The 17,721-nt window shown below is 42.6% G+C and overlaps 1 non-coding gene across 1 annotated transcript; it reads right to left on the bottom strand.

Moving 5' to 3' along the window:
• Nucleotides 1-12,407: 12,407 nt before the first annotated feature.
• On the bottom strand, nucleotides 12,408-12,480 carry TRNAV-AAC (transfer RNA valine (anticodon AAC)). The gene has a single exon. It is a non-coding gene; the product is annotated as a tRNA-Val (tRNA).
• Between the last annotated feature and the right edge of the window lie 5,241 nt (nucleotides 12,481-17,721).

The raw sequence follows: 17,721 nt of genomic DNA, 5'->3' as shown, positions 1-17,721 counted from the left end.
TACTAGGCCGTGGTATTTCACATATGACTATACTAGTAGGCCCAAGGCCTACTATACTCATATTTGAAATACCACGGCCTAGTATAGTTATTCCAAGGCCTAGTGTAATAACTTGTAAGTTGGAATGGAGCAGATTACATTCATCCACTCAATGCTGACTTGTATTCACCATTGACTTTCATTGGGGTTGGGTTTTGAGGGTTGTGTTTTGAGAAAATCACATACTTTTTTTTCAACTAGTTGCACAATTTTCTCTTGAAAAAATTTGGTTTCCTGATTCATGGCCTGCAGCTTTGCTCGTTCCAATATATTTCACGCAGACTAGCAATGCTGCATTTTAACTCGTATGTGTATTTACCTGCCCAGGTGTGTGAACATCAAAAAATTCAGTTATACATGGGTAGTTTTTTATTTAATTGGAGTTTAAAAAATATAGTGCACTCAGTAATGGTATCAAATAAGGTTTTTTATTACCATAAACAAACAAAAACATTACACCATTTCATCTTGCCAGTGCACCCGTCCTACATCAGAAATAAAGTAGGCCGCAAATTAGTCCCTCATTTGGCCAACTTCAACGGATGACCTGAGAGTGTGCTGAGTGAATTCAGGCAATGGGTTAGGAGCATCATCATCCAGTTCAAAGGTCGGGTGCTCTTTAGCCATCACAAAGTTATGTAGAACCACACAGGCCTTCACCACCTCATCGACTGTTTCAAGTTTAAGATTAATGGCCGTGCCCAGAATTCGCCATCTGGAGACAAGAATCCCAAAAACACACTCGACAGTTCTTCTGGCCCTGGTCAGCCTGTAATTAAATATTTTTTTGGCGTGGTCCAAGTCACGGCTGGAGTAGGGTTTCAGTAAGTTTCCGCACATTTGAAAAGCCTCATCGCCAACCATTACAAAGGGCAGTGGCGGAGCTTCGGTGTGAGGAAGAGGCCGTGGCATAGGGAAATTAAATTGGTTGCCATACAACCTCCGGCCCATGTCTGAGTTTTTAAAAGCCTGTGAGTCATTACCACGGCCAAATGCTCCAATGTCCACTGCTACAAACATACATCCGGCATCCGCAATCGCCATGAGTACTATTGAAAAGTACTTTTTGTAATTATAGTACTCAGATCCCGTTCTTTGGGGTTTGATGATCCGTATGTGTTTACCATCAACAGCTCCCAAACAGTTGGGAAAATTGCATACTGTCCAGAATTTGTCAGCAATTTCCATCCACTTTTCAGCGGTGGGCAGGGGCATAAATTCTGGACAAAGAACATTCCAGAGAGCCCGGCAGGTGTCAGCAACAATTCCAGACAAGGTAGAGATTCCAATACGGTACTGGAAGTGTAGTGAGGATAGGGTTTCTCCAGTCGCCAGGAATCTGTGAACAAACAAAGAAGTAAAATTAATATTTATGTATATTATTTTAAAAAACTATAAAATAAAATATTAGTACATTCACGAAAACTAATTACCCAAGGTTTTGAATACTAAATTTAAAAAAAAAACTTCAGACCGCACCCCTTGGTTTTTAAAACATACCGTAATGTCACCAGTAGCCGTTCCTCAGGAGGAATCGCACGACGGAGCTGTGTGTCCTGTCTCCGGATGGATTGTTGGACACGAGCAAGCAAATCCATGAAACTTTCGTGGGACATCCGGATATAATCTGTAAATTTCTCCGGGTTTGACTGGAGCTCGCTGTAGAGGGTGTGGTATGCCCCACGGCTCTCCCGGAGTTCAACAATCGGATGTATCCACATACGCCGCCGTCTTCGCTGCCTCTCTCTCTTCCTTTGTTCATGGCAAGCAACTGCATACGCCTGAGCCATCGCGATGTCCAAATCCAAGTTTAAGTGAAAACTCTTCCAGCGCAGATCCATGGTCACGAGAAGAATCAAGCAAATGTGAAGAATACTGTAGACAGGGTCTATATATTAACATACCACACCCACAATGCAGTCCCATTGGTCTTGTGTGTTGTTGATTGGTTGTTTTTTCTTTTTTGTGGGGTTTTTACAAAATCTGTAAAAAAACGCAAACGCACAAAAAACGCATACAAACGCACAAAAACGCTGCGTTTTTTTCCTGCATGCGCATAAAAATGCTTGAAAAAAACGCAGCGTTTGTATGCATTTGTATGCGCTTTTTTAATGTGTTTTTTTGCGGGAAAAACGCGCTGCATAAAGAAGCAAGTGTGAAACTAGCCTAACAGCGTGTTTCTGCCCAGTTTCGAACTGGGGACCTTTCGTGTGTTAAGCGAACATGATAACCACTACACTACAGAAACCGACTGCGGAAGGTTACTGTGGTCATGATGAGCCATCGAGAACAAAGACTCAACGTCAAAAGCTTTAATATCAACGCCTAATGTCATGCTTCTATCCAGTTTCGAACTGGTGACCGTTCACCTGTGAGGTAAACGTGACAACCACTACACTTCAGAAACTCCATGCAAAGCTAAAGATGTTTAAACATGCTGAAATGAACTTGAAAAAGAAAAAAACAGCCAGCCAAAGTCAAGAGGTCTTCCTCTATGTCTGAAGACAGGACAAAGTGCAGTTTGCTACACAGGAACCTTTCATTTGTCAGGCTGTTGGAGAAAAGAACAAACAGGGAAACAAAACCATGCTCCACAAAACATTCTCATGCCTTTGTCCAAAAGCCAAAAAGAAAAAGCATCTAGATGCCTGCTTTCGCACCTTGATCCTATCAGGTGTTACTTGAATTAGGAACACTTAGACACTGTCAAAAACACACATGCTTGCCAAAAGCAAAAACGGGTAGAAATAATCACATTGGTAAAAGTAATGCTCATTAAACCAGCAATAGAATATGCTAACTAAGGCTAATTAAGCCAACAATATACGTTTGTGATCAAAATAAAGAAAAGCCACATGTTTCTGCCCGGGATCAAAACAGGGAACTTTCAGGAGAATGGCAAACAGGACAATCACTACACTACAGTAACCAGACAAGAGCGTTTACTGTGGTCATGACAAGCATTAAAGATAAAGCACTCATTGTCAAAAGCGCTAGTTTGCAAGAGAAACGCTGTGTTTCTGCCCAGTTTCGAACTGAGGACTTTACGGGTGTAAATCGAACGTGATAACTGCTACACTACAGAAACCAACCGATTCAAAAAAAAACAAAAAATGCTGTGGTCATGGCAAGCAATAAAGAACAAGCACTGACAGTCAAAAAGATCGTTTTCCAAGAGAAAAGCTGTGTTTCTGCCCAGTTTCGAACTGGGGACCCTTCACGTGTGAGGTGAACGTGATAACCTCTACACTACAGAAACCGGATGCAAGCGCTTACTGTGGTGACATCAAGCAATCGAGATCAAGAACTGAAAGTCAAAAGCTTGGATACCAAAGGGTAACAGCGTGTTTCTGCCCAGTTTCGAACTGGTGACCTTTCGCGTGTTAGGCGACTGTGATAACCACTACACTACAGAAACTGGCTGCGGAATGTTACTGTGGTCATGATGTGCCATCGAGAACAAAGACTCAACGTCAATAGCTTTAACATCAACACCTAACGTCATGCTTCTATCCAGTTTCGAACTGGGGACCGTTCGCGTGTGAGGTGAACGTGACAACCACTTCACTTCAGAAACTCCATGCAAAGCTAAAGATGTTTAAAAATCCTGAAATGAACTTGAAAAAGAAAAAAACATCCAGCCAAAGTCAAGAGGTCTTCCTCTATATCTGAAGACAGGACAAAGTGCATTTTGCAGCACAGGAACCTTTCATTTGTCAGGCTATTGGAAAAAAGAACAAACAGGGAAACAAAACCATGCTCCACAAAACATTCTCATGCCTTTGTCCAAAAGCCAAAAAGAAAAAGCACCTAGATGCCTGCTTTCGCACCTTGATCCTATCAGGTGTTACTTGAATTAGGAACACTTAGACACTGTCAAAAACACACATGCTTGCCAAAAGCAAAAACGGGTAGAAATAATCACATTGGTAAAAGTAATGCTCATTAAACCAGCAATAGAATATGCTAACTAATGCTAATTAAGCCATCAATATACATTTGTGATCAAAATAAAGAAAAGCCACATGTTTCTGCCCGGGATCAAAACAGGGAACTTTCAGGAGGATGGTGATAGGAACTGAAGGAGTTAAATTGAGTTCTGTCTATGTTGCATTTTCTTGTTTAAAACTTATCTTTTCTGTTCCCTTGTGAACCAAGGTCAAATACTCCTGCTTTTTAGCCTACATGACTTTCTTTGTAGAAAACAAGTTGTGAAATCATTTTTTATACTGCGCATGTCTGTAAATGTTTAAATTCTTTGCTATAAAAGATGGAAGCCTAACTGATAAGCCAGAGGCGTCTTGGCTGGCATCCCGAGTGGTATTGTACAGCTTGTGTCTGTGTTATCCTTCTCGACGAAGCAATCAATTAGAGACATATGGTGCCTTACACCCAAGAACATCGGTCCTTCAGAAGAAAGAGGTATCTGAGGGATCCCGACAGTTTCCTGGCGGCCGAAACAGGGACCTGATATAGGCACCTCTCCAAGACTACCCGATCTACAGACCACTCCAGTTACTGATGAAATTGTGAACAGCAGACCTAAACACCTGGCCAGGTAAGAGATCAATTCTTCTCTTCTCTGCTCTTCATAATCTATCATTATAACTAAGGTCCGTATCAAGGGGAATCTAGTAGAGGAGGGGGCCATAAAATCAGGTCCATATAAGAACTCTGAGGAAATCGGGTGTGACACGCATATGTAATTCCTGTCCGAATGAGAGGCTATTGCAGATTCTGCCTGTGTACTGCTATTTTTAGGAGAAGAACTGATGCAAATCATAACGGGTATGGTGATTGGACATTTGCAGGGACAACCCCAGACACAAACATAAAAAGTTTCATCACTTCAAGAAGGGAGAACAGTGGTGGGTATTGTTAGCATTGAATACACATGTCCCATTGAGTGACATGTTGAGAGGTCTGACATTACGGAATATAAGGCTGGGTGAACAGTTCATACTGCGCAGCCCGGACGGACAAGTTTTTCACAATAGACGGTTCCGCACTAGGAATAGAGGAGGTTGTTGAGTGACTGCCTTGATTTGAAGGACTGTGGAAAGTAGACAAATAAGCTGCACAGTAGGTATTCGTTCAAAGAGTGGTGATATTGCCTAACTGGGTCATGTGACAGCGTCCTTTCGGGGAGGTCACCGCCTAAGCTTAAATCAACACCCTTTACGAATAAACCTTGTGACAGATAAGAGTGTGACCGAATGAGCACAGGACCACGAAATGAGCCTGTGACAGGATATGACTGAAGAACCCCGATAAATGGATACTTTGTTTACAATCCTGTGTGTTGTGGGAGTGTTACTGTTCGGATGCTACCTAGCATATAAGTACACGAGACACGTAGTACAAGGAGGAACAGACACCCCGTTTAACCTGTTGGCACCTTAGGAAGAAGGTAACGAGGTATAGTAGAGCCTAGTCTTGAGCTTACCCAATACACCACCTAAGGCAGGGGACTAACAGGAAGAAACAAGAGAAACAGGATAGAAAGATGGGGAACAGTCAGGGAAAGACACCTGAAGAAGGAGACCGGTTATGTGATATAATTGAGGATAGATATGGAAGTAGTGCAGCAAAGAACCTGGAAAAAGTATTAATCAAATCCAAAGTGCAAGATAGGCAGGCTGTGTGAATCCTTGTATATATGTCTATGAGAACCTTTGAATAAGATGAGAGATGAGTAATTGAGTAAAAAAAAAATCAAAAAAAAAAATCAGTGAATGAGCACGTATGAATGAATCATCACACATCATTTTTGTGTCAAGAGATTTGTGACCTTTCTAGTTGTGGTGGAATCCCGGACAGATGCGTTATAGATATTTCAAATCTACATCTGAGACTGAATGAATTGAGTAATGATATAGTTCGTGTTATATGTGGCATTACATTGTAAAGTTTCCTGAATGCATTTGGCCAGAAAAAGGGCAAGGCATGGTTAATCTCATTATACAGTTATCTACCCTTACAGTGAAATCCCGTGATTTTGAGTTTCTTTGTAGAAATTGATTTTGATAAGTCTAAAGAACTACAGAATTCTGTGAAGGACGACGCTGCATTCTGACGGGAGGGAGGAAAGATGGCGCTGCGCAGTTTTTCTTCTCCCTTCGCTCTTATCTCTGCTGAGTGTGAGCTGTGCTCAAAATTCTCTGTAATTCTATCCGTAAGGTACGCGCTGAAAGATTTGTGCATTTTAAAGCAACAGTACTTAATTGAAGATTGGAAGTTAAAAGTAAGATATGGTGCCTAATTTAGAAGGGAATTGTAAGTGATTGCTTGGTCATTAATGTGTTTGAACCTGCTTCTAGTTGTGTGATTGATTTGTATAGCAAATTGTGTCAAATTACAAAAGACAGAGCAGGAAGGAAGCAGTAAAACAAGTGGGACAAATATTGAAAAAGGCAAAAATACCAGAGTGTGAATGTTTGGATGTACAAAAAGGCACAGACAAGGGAAGAAAATAGCAAGTGAATAAATGATGCTTGAGAATGTGCAGCAGTATGGAAGGTGTATTATGAATGTTTGATTGACAAAGTGTAACCAGAGACCCAGACAAAACAGATGGACTTGTAAACACTGTGGTCAGACTCAGACAAACCCAGACTGAATAGCTACTTGTGTGACCTGTGCTACTGACCTAAGCGAATTGCACTAAATCCTATCCAGACAAGATCATAAGAAGCTGACATAATAGTGTGGATAGTGGGTAGTGGGGACATTGGCCCTTGAGGAGTAAGCTGACAGTAGACATCAGACGACCAACCCCATCAGGACCTAGAAGTGTGACTAGAATAAGAAAGATGCAGGAGTATTGTCCCTGGAGCCCCTCTGACCAGCTAGATTTGCTGAAGCAGCTGCCTGACCCTGAAGACCAACCATTCCTGTTTTACAGACACATAAAGGAAGTACAGCAGACATATAAGTGTACCTGGGCAGACCTAGAGAGGTTGGTGAGTTTAAAGGCAGGTGACGCACTAGGACATATAATTAAGACACACACAGATGTGACAAAGAATCAGGCTTGGGGCATGGATGATAAATCTGCACGATCTGGGGAGACGTACTGTGAGTCACTAAGACAATGGGCTGCAGTGGAACAATCAGAGCAGTCTGTACTCCTGACTAATGTGACACAGCAAAAAGGAGAGAGTGTAGAGATGTACTTTGGACAGTTACAGCTGAAATGGGCAGACATGGGGTACATTTGCATAAACCCACTTGATGTTAGAATACTGGTGAATGCATTCATTGACGGTATGAACAAAGACTTACGAGACGCAGTACAGACAGCCAGACCTGAATGGAGACATGTAGATCTGAAAGACCTCCTTAAGGTAGCTAAAGAAATTGAGCAAACAAGGACAATAAAACGACCTGTCATGTATGCTGGAGCACAAGGAAAAAAGTGGAGACGTAATAGGGAAGGCATGTGAGATGACGCTGACGTTTCTTTTGACAATCTATTCCCCACATGACATCCATGCCATACTCCTACAAGTTCAACCAAAACATCTGTCTATGGCCAGATAGCTCCAACTTGAGTGTGCTCTACTAATTCCTGAGTATGTCACTCCTCACAAGATGTAACGTTCTGAATCCAGCCACCCTCCTGCCTGTGGATTCAGAAAAGGGGGAATTGGTGACCGTATTGGCAAGTGAGGAAGGATACTTTGACATGACGCATGAACATGTCTGCATAGAACTGATGAGTCAGGAGACAGTTGGGTTTGCACACATTCATGAAAAACCTGTTCCTAATGCAGACTTTGAGTTTCTTTTTTGTAGATGGCCCCAGATACCACCAGGATGGACGATTCTACACTGGATATGCAGTAGTATACTCACATGAGGTAATCCGAGCGGAACCACTCTCTCCTCACATGTCTGCGCAGGAGGCAGAGTTGAAGGCACTCACTGAGGCGTGTAGAGCCGCTGCAGGTAAAGTCGCTAATATTTTCACAGATTCGAAGCCCATTAAAAATGCAGAGCTGGTGAAACAATTGATGGAGGCATTGATGTTACCAGTCCAGGTTGGCATTGTCAAGGTAAAAGCACACACAAAGGTGACTCCGTGGAGGTAGAGGGCAATAGAAGGGCGAACGAGGCTGCTAAAATAGCACAAGGCGGCCTAGAGAGAGCAGTGGACGGTGGCGGGGAGTCAGCGTATTCCAGCCACATTGGGTCTAGATGTCCTGAAATCCCTCCAGCAAAAGGCTGCCCAAACAGAGAAGGTACACCAGGGGAGACTGGGAGCTGAGCTGAACTCAAATGGAGTATGGGAGAATAAGGATAAAATGTGCCCACCAAAGTCCCTGTTCCCAATCATGGCGCAAGCAGCACATGGCCCCAATCACACCTCAAAAAGTCACATGTGTGCCATGGTAGATGCCTTCTGGATCGCTCCTGGTTTCAGTTACGCAGCCGCGAAACTTGTACAATCATGCCTCATCTGTGCACAGCACAACCCAGGTAAAACAGTAAAAGTCCCTAAGAAAGCGACACCTAGGCCTCTCTACCCATTTCAGAGACGGCAGATTGACGACATACAGCTACCAAGGTAGGAGTGTATGCAAATATCCTAGTATGTGTAGATCTCTTCTCTGGATGGCCAGAGGCCTACCCGGTGAAAACGGCTACAGCTCGAGCCACTGTAAAGAAACTGGTGATGGAACTAGTACCACGATTCGGTGTCCCTGAAACAATTGAATCAGACAGAGGTACACACTTTACTGCTGAGGTAATGCAAAATGTAATGCAAATGATAGGTGTAGAACAAGCATTTCATACACCCTACCACCCACAGAGTTCAGGGAAGGTAGAGAGAATGAACGGGACACTAAAATTGAAAATACAGAAAACCATGGAACAAACCCATAGACCATGGCCAGAGTGTCTCCCATTAGCATTATTCTCAGTAAGGTACACACCCACGGGGAAAACTAAACTGTCACCCTTCGAGATACTGTTTGGAAGACCACCGAACACAGGGTTGTACTACCCACAGGTCTTAACACTCAATGTGGATAATTTGACAAGTTATGTAATCCAGTTGCAAAAGCATTTAACTCAAATGCATTCTCTAGTTTTCTCTTCCATTCCAGATCCAGATAGTGTGGAAGGAACTCACTGTCTGCAACCTGGTGATTACGTATATGTCAAGAAACACTCCAGAAAGACCCTTGAACCCCGATATCAGGGACCTTACCAAATACTCCTGACAACGCCTACTTCTGTTAAGTTGGAAGGACGACCAACCTGGATCCACGCATCACATTGCAAACTAGCCACAGGAATTAACAAAGCATAAGAGTGCATAATGTTTTGGTTTAGTTTTGTTGCATTATCTGTAATAATGGTAGCTGCGTGGGACAGTCTAAATTCTCCAATGTCCTTGAATAATAAGTTTATACAACATCATGAAAAATTACTGAATGATTGGTTAAATGACACTCAGCCTCCAGCAGATTGCTGGATCTGCACACATTCACCAGTATCAGCCACTAGTATTCCGTTCCTTGTTATTCCTGTGCCACCCGAGGAATTATTTGCCTGGACCAGTTGTTCTGATACACTTGCTAATAATGCCACAAATAATGTGAAGTTATGGAACACAACTGTTGGAATACCTATTGTGGGATGGGTAGGATACCCTTGGTGGCAGGGTAACCTTTCAGGAAGTAATGCACACCTTCAATATCTGGCATATAAAGGGGGGGCTCGGGTACCCAGGAATAGAACTCGATTAACCTACCTGGGGCAAATTCCAATGTATGGCCTACAAGTTAGTTTTAATGTAACTTCCCACTCTACTGATGCATTCAAACCAATACTGCTAGAAAGAAGGTTGCATAACACGTCCTGGGAGTATTCCAATTTATTTCCCCAGGGCAATAATGAAACTTGTTTTAATATTTCAGGTAATATACCTTGTAACGAGTTATCTGGATATGAGAAAGGAATTCCCACCTGTGGAAATCCCGATGTAGGGTATTGTAGCCCTTTAGGACAACTTCCAAATTGGTGTATGCTTCAGAATGTATCTGCGTTCATAGATCTGGTTCATAGACTGGTATTACAACATTCAGCCCTATGGGACCTACCTAGTGACATGTACTGGATATGTGGAGACAATGCATATAAATGGTTGCCAGTAGGGGTTTTAGGTTGACATCTCATTTCTGGCATGAAGGAGCGTACTCTTGTGATGACAGACGTGGCCTTAGTAACTGGGGGATGGAGAGGGTAAAAGAAGATACCTGTCTCCCTCGGGCAACCCGTCGGCCTGGGATAGTACCTGGTGAATAGGGCACTATCAGCTGTCGTTGCAGGATCCAGTGTTCCAGATTGTGAAGAATAAAGATGTCAAAGGGGGGAATGATAGGAACTGAAGGAGTTAAATTGAGTTCTGTCTATGTTGCATTTTCTTGTTTAAAACTTATCTTTTCTGTTCCCTTGTGAACCAAGGTCAAATACTCCTGCTTTTTAGCCTACATGACATTCTTTGTAGAAAACAAGTTGTGAAATCATTTTTTATACTGCGCATGTCTGTAAATGTTTAAATTCTTTGCTATAAAAGATGGAAGCCTAACTGATAAGCCAGAGGCGTCTTGGCAGGCATCCAGAGTGGTATTATACAGCTTGTGTCTGTGTTATCCTTCTCGACGGAGAAATCAATTAGAGACATATGGTGCCTTACACCCAAGAACATCGGTACTTCAGAAGAAAGAGATATCTGAAGGATCCCGACAATGGCAAACAGGACAATCACTACACTACAGTAACCAGACAAGAGCGTTTACTGTGGTCATGGCAAGCATTAAAGATCAAGCACTCATTGTCAAAAGCGCTAGTTTGCAAGAGAAAAGCTGTGTTTCTGCCCAGTTTCGAACTGGGGACCTGTCACGTGTGAGGCAAACGTGATAACCGCTACACTACAGAAACCAGTTGCAAGCGCTTACTGTGGTGACAACAAGCAATCGAGATCAAGAACTGAAAGTCAAAAGCTTGGATACCAAAGGGTAACACCGTGTTTCTGCCCAGTTTCGAACTGGGGACCTTTCGCGTGTTAGGCGAACGTGATAACCACTACACTCCAGAAACCGGATGCAAGCGCTTACTGTGGTGACAACAAGCAATCGAGATCAAGAACTGAAAGTCAAAAGCTTGGATACCAAAGGGTAACAGCGTGTTTCTGCCCAGTTTCTAACTGGGGACCTTTCACGTGTTAGGCTAACATGATAACCACTACACTACAGAAACCGGCTGCGGAAGGTTACTGTGGTCATGACGAGCCATCGAGAACAAAGACTCAACGTCAAAAGCTTTAATATCAACGCCTAATGTCATGCTTCTATCCAGTTTCAAACTGGGGACCGTTCGCGTGTGAGGTGAACGTGACAACCACTACACTTCAGAAACTCCATGCAAAGCTAAAGATGTTTAAACATGCTGAAATGAACTTGAAAAAGAAAAAAACAGCCAGCCAAAGTCAAGAGGTCTTCCTCTATGTCTGAAGACAGGACAAAGTGCATTTTGCAATACAGGAACCTTTCATTTGTCAGGCTATTGGAGAAAAAGAACAAACAGGGAAACAAAACCATGCTCCACAAAACATTCTCATGCCTTTGTCCAAAAGCCAAAAAGAAAAAGCACCTAGATGCCTGCTTTCGCACCTTGATCCTATCAGGTGTTACTTGAATTAGGAACACTTAGACACTGTCAAAAACACACATGCTTGACAAAAGCAAAAACGGGTAGAAATAATCACATTGGTAAAAGTAATGCTCATTAAACCAGCAATAGAATATGCTAACTAAGGCTAATTAAGCCAAGAATATACGTTTGTGATCAAAATAAAGAAAAGCCACATGTTTCTGCCCGGGATCAAAACAGGGAACTTTCAGGAGGATGGCAAACAGGACAATCACTACACTACAGTAACCAGACAAGAGCGTTTACTGTGGTCATGGCAAGCATTAAAGATCAAGCACTCATTGTCAAAAGCGCTAGTTTGCAAGAGGAACGCTGTGTTTCTGCCCAGTTTCGAACTGAGGACCTTTCACGTGTACAGCAATTGTGATAACCACTACACTACAGAAACCAACCGATTCAAACAAACAAAAGATGCTGTGGTCATGGCAAGCAATAAAGAACAAGCACTGAAAGTCAAAAAGATCGTTTTCCAAAAGAAAGAGCTGTGTTTCTGCCCAGTTTCGAACTGGGGACCTTTCTCGTGTGAGGCGAACGTGATAACCGCTACACTACAGAAACCGGATGCAAGCGCTTACTGTGGTGACAACAAGCAATCGAGATCAAGAACTGAAAGTCAAAAGCTTGGATACCAAAGGGTAACAGCGTGTTTCTGCCTAGTTTTGAACTGGGGACCTTTCGCGTGTTAGGCGAACGTGATAACCACTACACTACAGAAACCGTCTGCAGTAGGTTACTGTGGTCATGACGAGCCATCGAGAACAAAGACTCAACGTCAAAAGCTTTAATATCAACGCCTACTGTCATGCTTCTATCCAGTTTCGAACTGGGGACCGTTCGCGTGTGAGGTGAACGTGACAACCACTACACTTGAGAAACTCCATGCAAAGCTAAAGATGTTTAAACATGCTGAAATGAACTTGAAAAAGAAAAAAACAGCCAGCTAAAGTCAAGAGGTCTTCCTCTATGTCTGAAGACAGGACAAAGTGCATTTTGCAACACAGGAACCTTTCATTTGTCAGGCTATTGGAGAAAAAGAACAAACAGGGAAACAAAACCATGCTCCACAAAACATTCTCATGCCTTTGTCCAAAAGCCAAAAAGAAAAAGCACCTAGATGCCTGCTTTCGCACCTTGATCCTATCAGGTGTTACTTGAATTAGGAACACTTAGACACTGTCAAAAACACACATGCTTGCAAAAAGCAAAAACGGGTAGAAATAATCACATTGGTAAAAGTAAAGCTCATTAAACCAGCAATAGAATATGCTAACTAAGGCTAATTAACCCCTTCACCCCCAAGGGTGGTTTGCACGTTCATGACCGGGCCAATTTTTACAATTCTGACCACTGTACTGTAACTCTCGAACGCTTCCATGGATCCCGGTGATTCTGACAATGTTTTCTCGTGACATATTGTACTTCATGTTAGTGGTAAAATTTCATTCAAATAACTTGCGTTTATTTGTGAGAAAAACGGAAATTTGGCGAAAATTTTGAAAATTTCGCAATTTTCCAACTTTGAATTTTTATGCCCTTAAATCACAGAGATACGGCACACAAAAAACTTGATAACTAACATTTCCCACATGATTACTTTACATCAGCACAATTTTGGAACCAAAATTTTTTTTTGTTAGGAAGTTATAAGGGTTAAAAGTTGACCAGCGATTTCTAATTTTTACAACACCATTTTATTTTTAGGACCACATCACATTTGAAGCCACTTTGAGGGGTCTATATGATAGAAAATACCCAAAAGTGACACCATTCTAAAAACTGCACCCCTTAAGGTGCTCAAAACCACATTCAAGAAGTTTGTTAACCCTTTAGGCGCGTCACATGAAATTTTTTGAATATTTAAAAAAAAATGAACATCTAACTTTTTTTCATAAAAAAAATACTTCAGGTTCAATTTTTTTTATTTTACCAAGGGTAACAGGAGAAATTGAACTGCAAAAGTTATTGTGCAATTTGTCCTGAGTACGCAGATACCTGATATGTGGGGGGGAACGACTGTTTCGGCGCATGGCAGAGCTCAGAATGGAAGGAGCGCAGTTTGACTTTTTCAATGCAAAATTGGCTGGAATTCAGATTGGACGCCATGTCACGTTTGGAGAGTCCCTGATGTACCTAAACAGTGGAAACCCCCTACAAGTGACCCCATTTTGGAAACTAGACCCCCCAAGGTACTTATCTAGATATGTGGTGAGAACTTTGAACCCACAAGGGCTTTACAGAAGCTTATAACGTACAGCGGTACAATTAAAAAATCATATTTTTTCAACAAAAATGATCTTTTCACCCCAATTTTTATTTTCCCAAGGATAACAGGACCCTAAAAGTTATTGTGCAATTTGTCCTGAGAACGCTGATACCCCACATGTGGGGGTAAACCACTATTTGGGCGCATGGCAGAGCTCGGAAGGGAAGCAGCGCCATTTGACGTTTTTGGCTGGAATTGAGATTGGACACCATGTCGCGTTTGGAAAGCCCCTGATGTACCAAAACAGTGGAAACCCCCCACAAATGACACCATTTTGGAAAATAGACCCCCTAAGGAACTTATCTAGATGTGTGGTGAGAACTTTGAACCCCCATGGGCTTCACAGAAGTTTATAACATAAAGCCATACAATTAAAAAATCATATTTTTTTCCACAAAAATGATCTTTTCACCCTCAATTCTTATTTTCCCAAGGGTAACAGGACCCTAAAAGTTATTGTGCAATTTATCCTGAGTATGCTGATACCCCACATGTGGGGGTAAACCACTATTTGGGCGCATGGCAGAGCTCGGAAGGGAAGCAGCGCCACTTGACGTTTTTGGCTGGAATTGAGATCGGACACCATGTCGCGTTTGGAAAACCCCTGATGTACCAAAACAGTGGAAACCCCCCACAAATGACACCATTTTGGAAACTAGACCCCCTAAGGAACTTATCTAGATGTGTGGTGAGCACTTTGACCCCCCCAGTGCTTCACAGAAGTTTACAACGCCCGGGCGTGAAAATAAAAAATTTGTATTTTTTCCACAAACATGATTTTTTAGTCACCATTTTTTTATTTTCCCAAGGGTACCAGGAGAAATTGGACGCCAAAAGTTGTTGTCCAATTTGTCCTGAGTATGCTGATACCCCATATGTGGGAGAAAACTACTGTATGGGCACACGTCGGGGCTCGGAAGGGAAGTAGTGACGTTTTGGAATGCAGACTTTGATGGAATGGTCTGCGGGTGTCATGTTGCCTTTGGAGAGCCCCTAATGTACCTAAACAGTGGAAACCCCCCACAAATGACACCATTTTGTAAACTAGACCCCCCAAGGAACTTATCTAGATGTGTGGTGAGCACTTTGACCCCCCCAGTGCTTCACAGAAGTTTACAACGCCCGGGTGTGAAAATAAAAAATTTGTATTTTTTCCACAAACATGATCTTTTAGTCACCATTTTTTTATTTTCCCAAGGGTAACAGGAGAAATTGGACCCCAAAAGTTGTTGTCCAATTTGTCCTGAGTATGCTGATACCCCATATGTGGGAGAAAACTACTGTATGGGCACACGTCGGGGCTCGGAAGGGAAGTAGTGACGTTTTGGAATGCAGACTTTGATGGAATGGTCTGTGGGTGTCATGTTGCCTTTGGAGAGCCCCTAATGTACCTAAACAGTGGAAACCCCCCACAAATGACACCATTTTGTAAACTAGACCCCCCAAGGAACTTATCTAGATGTGTGGTGAGCACTTTGACCCCCCCAGTGCTTCACAGAAGTTTACAACGCCCGGGCGTGAAAATAAAAAATTCGTATTTTTTCCACAAACATGATCTTTTAGTCACCATTTTTTTATTTTCCCAAGGGTACCAGGAGAAATTGGACCCCAAAAGTTGTTGTCCAATTTGTCCTGAGTACGCTGATTTCCCATATGTGGGAGAAAACTACTGTATGGACACACGTCGGGGCTCGGAAGGGAAGCAGTGATGTTTTGGAATGCAGACTTTGATGGAATGGTCTGCGGGTGTCATGTGCGTTTGGAGAGCCCCTGATGTACCTAAACTATTGAAACTCCCCACAAGTGACCCCATTTTGGACACTAGACCCCCACGGAACTTTTCTAGATGTGTGGTGAGCACTTTGAACCCCCAAGTGCTTCACAGAAGTTTATAACGCTCGGACGTGAAAATAAAAAAATCATTTTTTTCCACAAAAATGATATTTTTGCCCCCAATTTTTTATTTTCCTAAGGGTAACAGGAGAAATTGGACCCCAAAAATTGTTTTGCAATTTGTCCTGAGTAGGCTGATACCCTACATGTGGGGGTAAAACACTGTTTGGGCGCATAGCAGAGCTTGGAAGGGAAGGAGCACCATTTGACTTTTTCAACTCAGAATTGGCTGGAATTGAGATTAGACGCCATGTTGCATTTGGAGAGCCCCTGATGTGCCCAAACAGTGGAAACCCCCAATTCTAACTCCAACCTGAACCCCAACACGCCCCTAACCCTAGCCCTAACCCTAGCCCTAACCCTAGCCCTAGCCCTAACCCTAGCCCTAACCCTAGCCCTAGCCCTAGCCCTAACCCTAACCCTACCCTAACCCTACCCCAACACACCCCTAGCCCTAACCCTAATGGAAAAATGGAAATAAATACATTTTTTTATATTATTATTTTTCCCTAACTAAGGGGGTGATAACGGGGGGTTTGATTTACTATTTATGGCGGTTTTTATGTTTGGCGGCTGTCGCACGCTAAAAGACGCTTTTTATTGTAAAAATAGTTTTTGCATCACCACATATTGAGAGCTATAATTTTTCCGTATTTTGACCCACCGAGTCATGTGAGGTCTTATTTTTTGCGGGACGAGTTGACGTTTTTATTGGTGCCATTATCGGGCACGTGAAATTTTTTGATCGCTTTTTATTCCGATTTTTGTGACGCAGAATGAACAAAAACCAGCGTTTCATGAATTTCTTTTGGGGGGGTGCGTTTACACCGTTCTGCGTGCGGTAAAATTGATAAAGCGGTTTTATTCTTCGGGTCAGTACGGTTACAGCGATACCTCATTTAGGTCGTTTTTTTATGTTTTTGTCGGTTTTATGCAATGAAAACTATTTTATATAAAAAATAATTATTTTTGCATCGCTTTATTCTGCGAGTTATAACTTTTTTATTTTTTCACTGATGATGCTGTGTTGCGGCTTGTTTTTTGTGGGACAAGATGACGTTTTCAGCGGTACCATGGATATTTATATGCGTCTTTTTGATTGCGCGTTATTGCACTTTTTGTTTGGCGGTATGATAATAAATCATTATTTTTTGCTTCGTTTTTTATTTTTGTTTTTTAAGGGGTTCGCTAAAGGGGTTAACTATTCAGACAGTTTTATAGGGCAGGTCGTTACGGATGCGGCGATACCTAATATGTGTACTTTTATTGGTTTTTTTTTATTATTTTCAAAAAATGAATTTATTGGGGAATATTTTTTTTTTTTTTTTACTAATTTATTTGGCGATTTTTTTTAATTTATTTTTACACTTTTTTTTAATTTTTTTTTTACTTTATTACATAGTCCCAGGTGGGACATCACTGTCCTGTGACAGATCGCTGATCTGTCACATCACAGATCACTGTGACAGATCAGCAATCTGTCACAGGCAGTGCACAAGGCTTCCTCATGCCTGCGCTTTGCAGGCACTGAGGAAGCCAGCTTCCCCAGGCCCCCGAAGGCCCCCGTCGCCATCTTGGATTCGGGGGCCTGGAGGAAAGGAGCCCCCCGCAGCAGCGCTGCACATTGCGCTGCCGTGGGGGGCTCAGGGAAGCACGGAGGGAGCCCCCTCCCTGCCGATGCTTCCCTTTAACCCCCGGTACACCGCGATCATGTTTGATCGCGGTGTGCAAGGGGTTAACGTGCCGGGGGCGGTCCGTGACCGCCCCTGACACATTGTGCCGGGTGTCAGCTGTGATAATCA

Source organism: Dendrobates tinctorius, unplaced genomic scaffold (assembly GCF_039654945.1).
Source record: "Dendrobates tinctorius isolate UK_male_01 unplaced genomic scaffold, ASM3965494v1 ptg000332l, whole genome shotgun sequence".
Classification (NCBI taxonomy): domain Eukaryota; kingdom Metazoa; phylum Chordata; class Amphibia; order Anura; family Dendrobatidae; genus Dendrobates; species Dendrobates tinctorius.
This window is presented reverse-complemented; position numbering and strand designations above follow the sequence as displayed.